Source organism: Bos indicus, chromosome 11, assembly GCF_029378745.1.
Source record: "Bos indicus isolate NIAB-ARS_2022 breed Sahiwal x Tharparkar chromosome 11, NIAB-ARS_B.indTharparkar_mat_pri_1.0, whole genome shotgun sequence".
Lineage (NCBI taxonomy): Eukaryota > Metazoa > Chordata > Mammalia > Artiodactyla > Bovidae > Bos > Bos indicus.
Window position 1 is genome coordinate 58,653,205 of NC_091770.1, and position 9,333 is coordinate 58,662,537.

The 9,333-nt window shown below is 40.6% G+C and overlaps 1 pseudogene; it reads right to left on the minus strand.

Moving 5' to 3' along the window:
* Nucleotides 1-397: 397 nt before the first annotated feature.
* On the minus strand, nt 398-7,941 carry LOC109565573 (phosphatase and actin regulator 3 pseudogene; annotated as a pseudogene).
* Between the last annotated feature and the right edge of the window lie 1,392 nt (nt 7,942-9,333).

Genomic DNA, 9,333 nt, shown 5'->3' on the forward strand with positions numbered 1-9,333 from the left:
AGTGAAAGTGAAGTCGCTCAGTCGTCTTAGCGACCCCATGGACTGCAGCCTACCAGGCTCCTCCGTCCATGGGATTTTCTCAGGATTTTTTTTTTTTTAATTTCCTGCAATAAGTAGTCATTTAATTAAAGAACAAAATTAACAGGAATCAAAATGTTGCAGCTGTACTTTTTGTTAGACATTATATAAAAAAAGAAAAAGTATAATACAGTAAATCATTTTGTATAACAGGAACTTAAAGAGTTCTCTAATTGTGATGAGAATAAAAAGGTCTTTTCCACATGATACTGAAGACACTGCGTACACGTCCCTTGGTCACAGCCTCAGTGTGGTGACCCTGCACACACATGTCACCATCCTCAGTCACACTGCAGAACTGTAAAACAAGGCGGGAAGGCAAATAACAGTTTTCTTCAGGTCGAGTTCCTGGGGTCTCTTCTGACCCCAACAGTTGACACTCCTCAGCCCCCAGAGAGTGAAGGGTGTCCTCTGGTCATTCTCTCACAGGTGAGCGCAGCCAGGATTTCACCTGTGTGTGTGGTCCTGCTTCTCTGGCAAACACAGCAGGTAGTCATGAGCTGAACTTCAGGAAAGCTCCCTGATGAATGTTCAGTGTTGGTATCAAAAATTAAGCACAGTCCTTCTCAGAAGAAAATCTCTATGGCCTTTGGAATCTTGTCAGATGCTTGCTTGATGCATGTACCTCCATTTCATTACTTTTGTATTCATTCAGTTTTTTACGAATTGCTGCCTTATCTGCTGCCAACGGTCTCATCCAGGGTTTGTCTGCCCGTCTGTCATAGTCCTGTGCTTTCGCCACCTCCACATAATCACTGAATCGTATCAGAATTTTTCTGTCTCTCAGTTCATCAACTGTGGGTCTCTGATTAAGCTTTCTTGTCAACCTTTGCTTGATTTCTCTTCTTTCCTCTTGCTCTGTCTGATCATTCCTTTATATCAAGGTATTTCTTCTCTCCAGTTCCTCCACCACGGGTCTTTGGCTCAATCGTTTGGAGAGCTTCATTTCGATCTGCTGCCGGATCTCCTGCCTCTCCTCATCCGTCCTCTGGGGGAAGATGTTTCGGTCCTCCAGTTCCTGCCTGCTGGGCCGGTTCCTCAGCTTCACCGCTAGCTCCTTCTTGCATTTCCTCGGCAGCGTCCCAGAGATGATGGAGTTGTTCAGGGCCTCTTCGTCCTGATACAAGAGCAGGTCGTCCTTGAGTTCAGAATTCAGGATCAGGTTCTCCTTATTCTCCTCAGACTCCTTGGCCACAGTCCGCTTACCGTCAGAGGCCCCGTCGAAGCTCCAGGCCTCCTCCCGCTCCTTGCCCCGCTCCACGCTGCACGTCCTTGACAGCCCGACGTCCACGCGCTTCTTCGGGGACCCTTTACTGTCCCTGCCTTGGAAGCTGTCCTGGCGGTGCTTGGTGGCCAGTGCCCTGTGCAGCTCCTCAGTGACGCGGCTGAGGGGCAGAGGCCGGTGGACAGTGGTGAGATGAGGAGACCCCGTGGGCGTGGAAAGCTGTCCTCGGAGGGAAGGGTCAGTACTTTTCCCGCCAGAGCCTTGAAAGAGTACTGGAGTGGATTGCCATTGCCTTCTGCTTCTACCCCATATATTTAAGCCAGGAAACTCTTCTCTACTCAATAACTTAACCCAGTTTTTGAAAGCTAGTTCTTTCCTGAAGCCTCAAAAGGAATAAGATTGTCATCTTAAGGGTGGGGAAATCCAATGAAATCTCATACTAAAAGTTGAATTCATGTAATCATTTTTTCCAAGGCAAAATCTTCAAGGAAATCTTTCATTATCTAATTTATCCCTTTATCTGTCTTACTCTTTTTATGTATATTATCTGTGTCTTTGGTGTCATGCTAACCTTGAGGGTCCTGGAACTTTCTAGTGCTTGTATTTAATAACAATTTACAAGCTATGCACTATCACTCAGTTTGAATAAAGGTGAGCAAGGCTGAGGTCTAGCATAGGGAGAAATGGATTTGTAGATGCCTACAGGCCTATGTCTTCTTACAGAATGGCTGAAACCAGGCAAGAAATAGAATAGTTTTTAAAGTTCTACTACTAAGCCCCTTGAATCAATTTGTATGCTCCTGATTTTATTTTCAGGAGTATTTTTGTACGGTAATATAACCTACAGAGTATTTTTGCCTGATTATCAGTTATATTTTTAAATTATAGAAGAACATTTCCTGAGCTTCTATTGATTGCATCAGGCTATATTTGGTTCTATAAAAAATTCAACAAATATTAATTTAGTGCCAATTATGAAGGAGACTAATCAATGCCTTAGAGGGAGAAGAGAAAACATAAAATACCACTCTCATTTTGCAGGATTTTATAATCTAGCTTAAAAGTTGTAGAAAAATTTCTGCAGAAACAATGCAAATCAGTGTAGGTGGGTACTAAATGTGTGTAAGTTTTAAGGGAAGAGAATATTTATAGGCAGCCAGAGCTGCTTATGCATATGCCAGGATGGGTTTAAATGATGCATAGCAACCATTTTCTTTCCCTTTCCCTTCCTTTCTGCTCCCCTCTTTTTCTTTTAAAACTCAACTTTTGGCTTTTGGATAGATTGTGATTTCCATCACTAAAAGAATTTTAGTGTTCTTGAACATTCCTCATCATCTCTGTGTCCTCACTGACTCTCACAGAGCCTGATGCAATGAGTTCACATGGCTAACTGAATGGAACCCACACCCAGTGAAAACCGTCAAAATCTTGTGGCTCTTTTTTCCTTTCCAAATGCACACTCTGTCAAATTATCTGAGTTTGGAATTCTAGGGGAAAAAGGATTGCCTAATGACAGTTGTTTTTTGTTAACTTGTCTATGGCTCCCTTTGTTGTTGTCTTTGTTGTTCAGTTGTTAAGCCGTGTCCAACTCTTTGAAGTTATATACCCAGGGATTTTGAATGCTTTCAAATTGTGGTGGACCATATAGAAGCTGAGTTGTACCATAAAGAAGAACTGATGCTTTTGCATTGTGGTGCTGCAGAAGACTCTTGAGAATCCCTTGGACAGCAAGGAGATCTAACCAGTCAATTCCGAAGGATATAAACCCTGACTATTCATTGGAAGGAGTGATGTTGAAGCCGAAGCTCCAGTACTTTCACCAACTGATACAAAGAGCTGACTCATTGGAAAGACCCTGATGCTGGAAAAGACTGAGGGAAGGAGGAGAAGGGGGCCCCAAAGATGGTTGGATGACATTGACATAATGGACATGAGTTTGAGTAAACTCTGGGAGATAGTGATGGACAGGAAAGCCTGAAGTTCTGCAATTCATGGGGTCACATAGAGTTGGATACAATTTAGTGACTGAACAACAACAACAACAACAGAGGGCTGTGGTGGATATTAAAAATGAGTCATTATATTAAAACTCCAAAAGCTAATTTTAGGAAAGTAATATAGCCAGATCAGATCAGATCAGTTGCTCAGTCATGTCTGACTCTCTGCGACCCGATGAATCGCAGCACGCCAGGCCTCCCTCCATCACCAACTCCCGGAGTTCACGCAGACTCACGTCCATCGAGTCAGTGATGCCATCCAGCCATCTCATCCTCTGTCGTCCCCTTCCTCTCCTGCCCCCCAATCCCTCCCAGCATCAGAGTCTTTTCCAACGAGTCAACTCTTCACATGAGGTGGCCAAAGTACTGGAGTTTCAGCTTTAGCATCATTCCTTCCAAAGAAATCCCAGGGCTGATCTCCTTCAGAATGGACCGGTTGGATCTCCTTGCAGTCCAAGGGACTCTCAAGAGTCTTCTCCAACACAGAAGGTCAAAAGCATCAATTCTTCAGCGCTCAGCCTTCTTCACAGTCCAACTCTCACATCCATACATGACCACTGGAAAAACCATAGCCTTGACTAGACGAAACTTTGTTGGCAAAGTAATGTCTCTGCTTTAATATGCTATCTAGGTTGGTCATAACTTTCCTTCCAAGGAGTAAGCCTCTTTTAATTTCATGGCTGCAGTCACCATCTGCAGTGATTTTGGAGCCCCCAAAAATAAAGTCTGACACTGTTTCCCCATCTATTTCCCATGAAGTGATGGGACCGGATGCTATGATAGTCGTTTTCTGAATGTTGAGCTTTAAGCCAACTTTTTCACTCTCCTCTTTCACTTCCATCAAGAGGCTCTTTAGTTCCTCTTCACTTTCTGTCGTAAGGGTGGTGTCATCTGCATATCTGAGGTTCTTGATATTTCTCCCGGCAATCTTGATTCCAGCTTGTGTTTCTTCCAGTCTAGCGTTTCTCATGATGTACTCTGTATATAAGTTAAATAAAAAGGGTGACAATATATAGCCTTGACGAACTCCTATTCCTATTTGGAACCAGTCTGTTGTTCCATGTCCAGTTCTAACTGTTGCTTCCTGACCTGCATACAAATTTCTCAAGAGGCAGATCAGGTGGTCTGGGATTCCCATCTCTTTCAGAATTTTCCACAGTTTATTGTGATCCACACAGTCAAAGGCTTTGGCATAGTCAATAAAGGAGAAATAGATATTTTTCTGGAACTCTCTTGCTTTTTCCATGATCCAGCGGATGTTGGCAATTTGATCTCTTGTTCCTCTGCCTTTTCTAAAACCAGCTTGAACATCAGGAAGTTCACGGTTCACATATTGCTGAAGCCTGGCTTGGGGAATTTTGAGCATTACTTTACTAGCGTGTGAGATGAATGCAATTGTGCGATAGTTTGAGCATTCTTTGGTATCGCCTTTCTTTGGGATTGGAATGAAAACTGACCTTTTCCAGTCCTGTGGCCACTGCTGAGTTTTCCAAATTTGCTGGCATATTGAGTGCAGCACTTTCACAGCATCATCTTTCAGAATTTGAAATAGCTCAACTGGAGTTCCATCACCCCACTAGCTTTGTTCTTAGTGATGCTTTCTGAGGCCCACTTGACTTCACATTCCAGGATGTCTGGCAGCTATAGTAAGTATTTTTTGCCAAAATCTTTTGACACTTTGCAATTTCAGTTCATTAATGTCACCTGGAAATTTCTGATTGAGTAATTAAAATTTGATTTTAATACAATATAAAAGAGCCACAGAGTTGTAAAATATTCCCCATTGCCAACTTGGAAGTGTTCTTGTTGATTCTCAAAAAAATGCCATCCATAAAAATATGGATGGTTAGTTGAATACATTTATCATCCAGACACCAGGACCTTTTTTGCACCTGTAGTATCTCCATGCTCCTCTGTAGTTTGAGATATTTCCCTCTTGAGAAACCTATATGCAGGTCAGGAAGCAACAATTAGAACTGGACATGGAACAACAGACTGGTTCCAAATAGGAAAAGAAGTACGTCAAGGCTGTACATTGTCACCCTGCTTATTTAACTTCTATGCAGAGTACATCATGAGAAACGCTGGGCTGGAGGAAGCACAAGCTAGAATCAAGACTGCCGGGTGAAATATCAAGAACCTCAGATATGCAGATGACACCACCTTTATGGCAGAAAGTGAAGAGGAACTAAAGAGCCTCTCGATGAAAGTGAAAGAGGAGAGTGACAAAGTTGGCTTAAAGCTCAACATTCAGAAAACGACGATCATGGCATCCGGTCCCATCACTTCATGGGAAATAGACGGGGAAACAGTGGAAACAGTGTCAGACTTTATTTTGGGGGGCTCCAAAATCACTGCAGATGGTGATTAGAGCCATGAAATTAAAAGAGGCTTACTCCTTGGAAGGAAAGTTATGACCAACCTAGATAGCATATTGAAAAGCAGAGACATTACTTTGCCAACAAAGGTCCGTCTAGTCAAGGCTATGGTTTTTCCAGTAGTCATGTATGATGTGATAGTTGGACTGTGAAGAAAGCTGAGCACTGAAGAATTGATGCTTTGGAACTGTGGTGTTGGAGAAGGCTCTTGAGAGTCCCATGGACTGCGAGGAGATCCAACCAGTCCATTCTAATGGAAATCAGTCCTGGGTGTTCTTTGGAAGGAATGATGCTAAAGCTGAAACTCCAGTACTTGGGCCAATTCATGCAAAGAGTTGACTCATTGGAAAAGACTCTGATGCTGGGAGGGATTTGGGGGCAGGAGAAAAAGGGGACGACAGAGGATGAGATGCCTGGATGGCATCACCGACCAGATGGACATGGGTTTGGATGAACTCTGGGAGTTGGTGATGAACAGGGAGGCCTGGCGTGCTGTGATTCATGGGGTCGTAAAGAGTCAGGCATGACTGAGCGACTGAACTGAACTGAAAGCTACAACGGAATGCCAAGACCACATTTAACATCACCAAAGAACATTAAAATCCTTGGGTTTAATCCCATCTAAATGCACATTAACCTTTTTGTAATAAATTATTTGAACTTTTAATTATGTAGAATGGGCAACAAGAAAATCTGCTTGGTTGCCAAAAAGCTTCAATGTTTTGTGTGTGTATTCACATATGAAAGAAAGAGAAAAAGCAAAAGAGAACAAGAGTATGAAGGCTTTGAAAAAAAAAAAAAAAACATTATTTCACCAGAGTGAACATAAATGCTTCCAGAGGAATCAAAATAATGAGTTTCAAGAATTGTTAGCCTCTATTTTTAGGAGAAACTCAAAAAACACATTTTGTGAGGGTCATTTCCTAAGAATTTTGTTATTACTGAAATAGGTAAGAAGTAGGCATCTTGCATTTACCTTACCAGTAAGGAAAATGTGCTGTTTTCAGAGCCTTGGGACTGATACATGGTCATATATTCTGTAAAATCAATGCATGGTATATGTAATCAGCAGTTTAAGAATCTCACTGCTGCTGCTGCTGCTAAGTCACTTCAGTCGTGTCCGACTCTGTGCAACCCCATAGACAGCAGCCCACCAGGCTCCCCCGTCCCTGGGATTCTCCAGGCAGGAACACTGGAATAGGGTGCTATTTCCTTCTCCAAGAATCTCACAGTTGTATCTATTTCTAAATGCTTTCAGATATCAAAAACAAAACATAAAACAAAAACTTTTAAAAATTCCTACTGCTTATTTTATATATTGGTCTTGTTATTTTGTTTCTAAACAGAATACATAAAATTAGAACTACACATTTTGCTTTTTATCTGTTTTAAACATTTTAAAAAATTGACACTTAATTCTCTGAAGTGTCTCTTCATTTTACAGTGCTCTTAAATAATGATTCCCACTTAAAGTCTACATAAACCCCTGGTTATGTGTGTCAGTGAAGATGCTGTCCACGAGACTGAATATTAACATATATGCTTCCTTCTGCTTAATCCATATCACAATAAAAATAGATTTTAGTGACTAACATTTTTGCCATAGTGATTATAATTCTAGTGTAATAGACAGTTCAGCATAAAGGTCTGTTTGCTTCAGAGCTCACTGCATAAGAGAGCCTAAACTCTTGAAAATAAAACAGATGCCTTGAAAATTATCAGGCTTGTATTTAATTTATGCAGTTTTCCCATTAATAGCATTATCTATTTAACACATCCATTACACATCCTCAGTGTTAATTTAGACAGAAAAAAATGTAACAACTTCAAAAGGAAATCTTCCATTAAATTAAGGATATTGACTTTAATGGATGTCCCAAATAGACATGGAAATTAACAGGATGAAAAAACAAGTTGATTAAAAGTGGTCCCATTATAATTTGTTATGCCACATAGAATGAAAATATTAAGATGGAATTCACTAAAAAGATACTGCCATTGAAAGCTCTTTGTACTCTAAATACATGATTTTAAAATCTGTCAAATCATAGACTTTTATGTAAAAATATGACTTTCTGAATAAATCTGCATCTTGCAAAAAAAATTCTGGTATTTAGAAGACTTACTTTATTTTGATGGTCAAGGAGTAGAAGTAGTGATCAACAGGCTTGCTTAACGACCTCATTTCAAAGAAATTCTGGACCTTCTCAGGGCAGGCAGTGTGAATTTTTTTTTTCTTTGCCCCTTTCTCCTCTTTCTGCATTCCATAATTCACAAATAGCTATTATTATGTTCATCAGATTTCTTGAATTCCCTTTGAATGATTCATTATTTCTTTTGGACCTTAAAATCTTTCTGTTTTTTGATCCTATTAAAGTGCCAGTATGCCTGAGTCATCAAGGAGCAACCTCAATAACAGTCCCAGGTGGCACGGATTTTCCAGCTGATGGCAAGGGATGGGGTGAAAGTGAAAGCTACTCAGTCGTGTCCAACTCTGTGACCTATGGACTATACAGTTGATGAAATTCTCTTGGCCAGAATACTGGAGTGGGTAGCCGTTCCCTTCTCCAGGGGATCTTCCCAGCTCAGGTTTCAAACCTAGGTTTCTGAAAGTGCAGGTGGATTCTTTACCAGTTGAGCCACCAGGGGAAAAAAGGGATGGGGTAGGAAGAAGAAAAGCAAAGACCAGTGAAAACAGGCAAAGTATAGGACCTGGGGTGAAGAAACAGGGCTAAATAGGGTAAAAGGAAAGGTGAGTGGGAACAAACAATTCCTTCTTTACTATAATATGTCTAGTTCAGCAATTTAACTGATAACCTTTTTAAACTACAGATTCATCCATTCAAATTGTTTTATTATATACTTAAAATTGCACTGGCCTTGGGAAGGCACTGCAACTATAAAGATAAATATAACAGAGCCCCAGTTCAGTCTAATGTATAATGGACTATAAATGTAAATTATTATATTTTAATTAAATTTAAATTACTCATTTATAGTATACTTACTGATGGTTTGCCACACACAGGGCACTGGGTATAAAGTTGTCAAGCAACTTACCATCTTTAAGTAGCTACCTACTTGAGGAAGACAGAAAATTAATTGTAAAACTCCACAAAATCTATATGATATGTCATGTGTTGATAAATGTATGGAGACAATACGAGCATAATGGAGGGTATGATAATCATGCTTATTGAAAAGAGGGGAGGGATGATTGGGGTAGTTTTCAAAGGAGAACTGTAACATAAGCCCTCGTGAAGGAGGACTAAGACTTAACCAGACAGAGAAATCTAGAGAAGTCACTGGACATTTTGGGTAAATGAGCACAGCAAGTATAATGGCTGGGAGGTGTTAAGCAACAGGATATAGGCAAATAAAATTTAAAAGATATCTTAAGTTTGAATCATCTGTGCTTGTGGAATATGTATGCAGAGGGCTTGGTGGTGGAGGCATGTTTTAGTGGGAGATAACAATGAACAAGTAATCTGTTACTGGGTTACAGAACAAACAGGAGATGGCAAGAGTGAACATCGACATTTTAGGAATCAGAAAACTAAAATGGACTGGAATTGGTGAATTTAACTCAGATGACCATTATATATACTACTGTGGGCAAGAATCCCTTAGAAGAAATGGGGTAACCATCATAGTC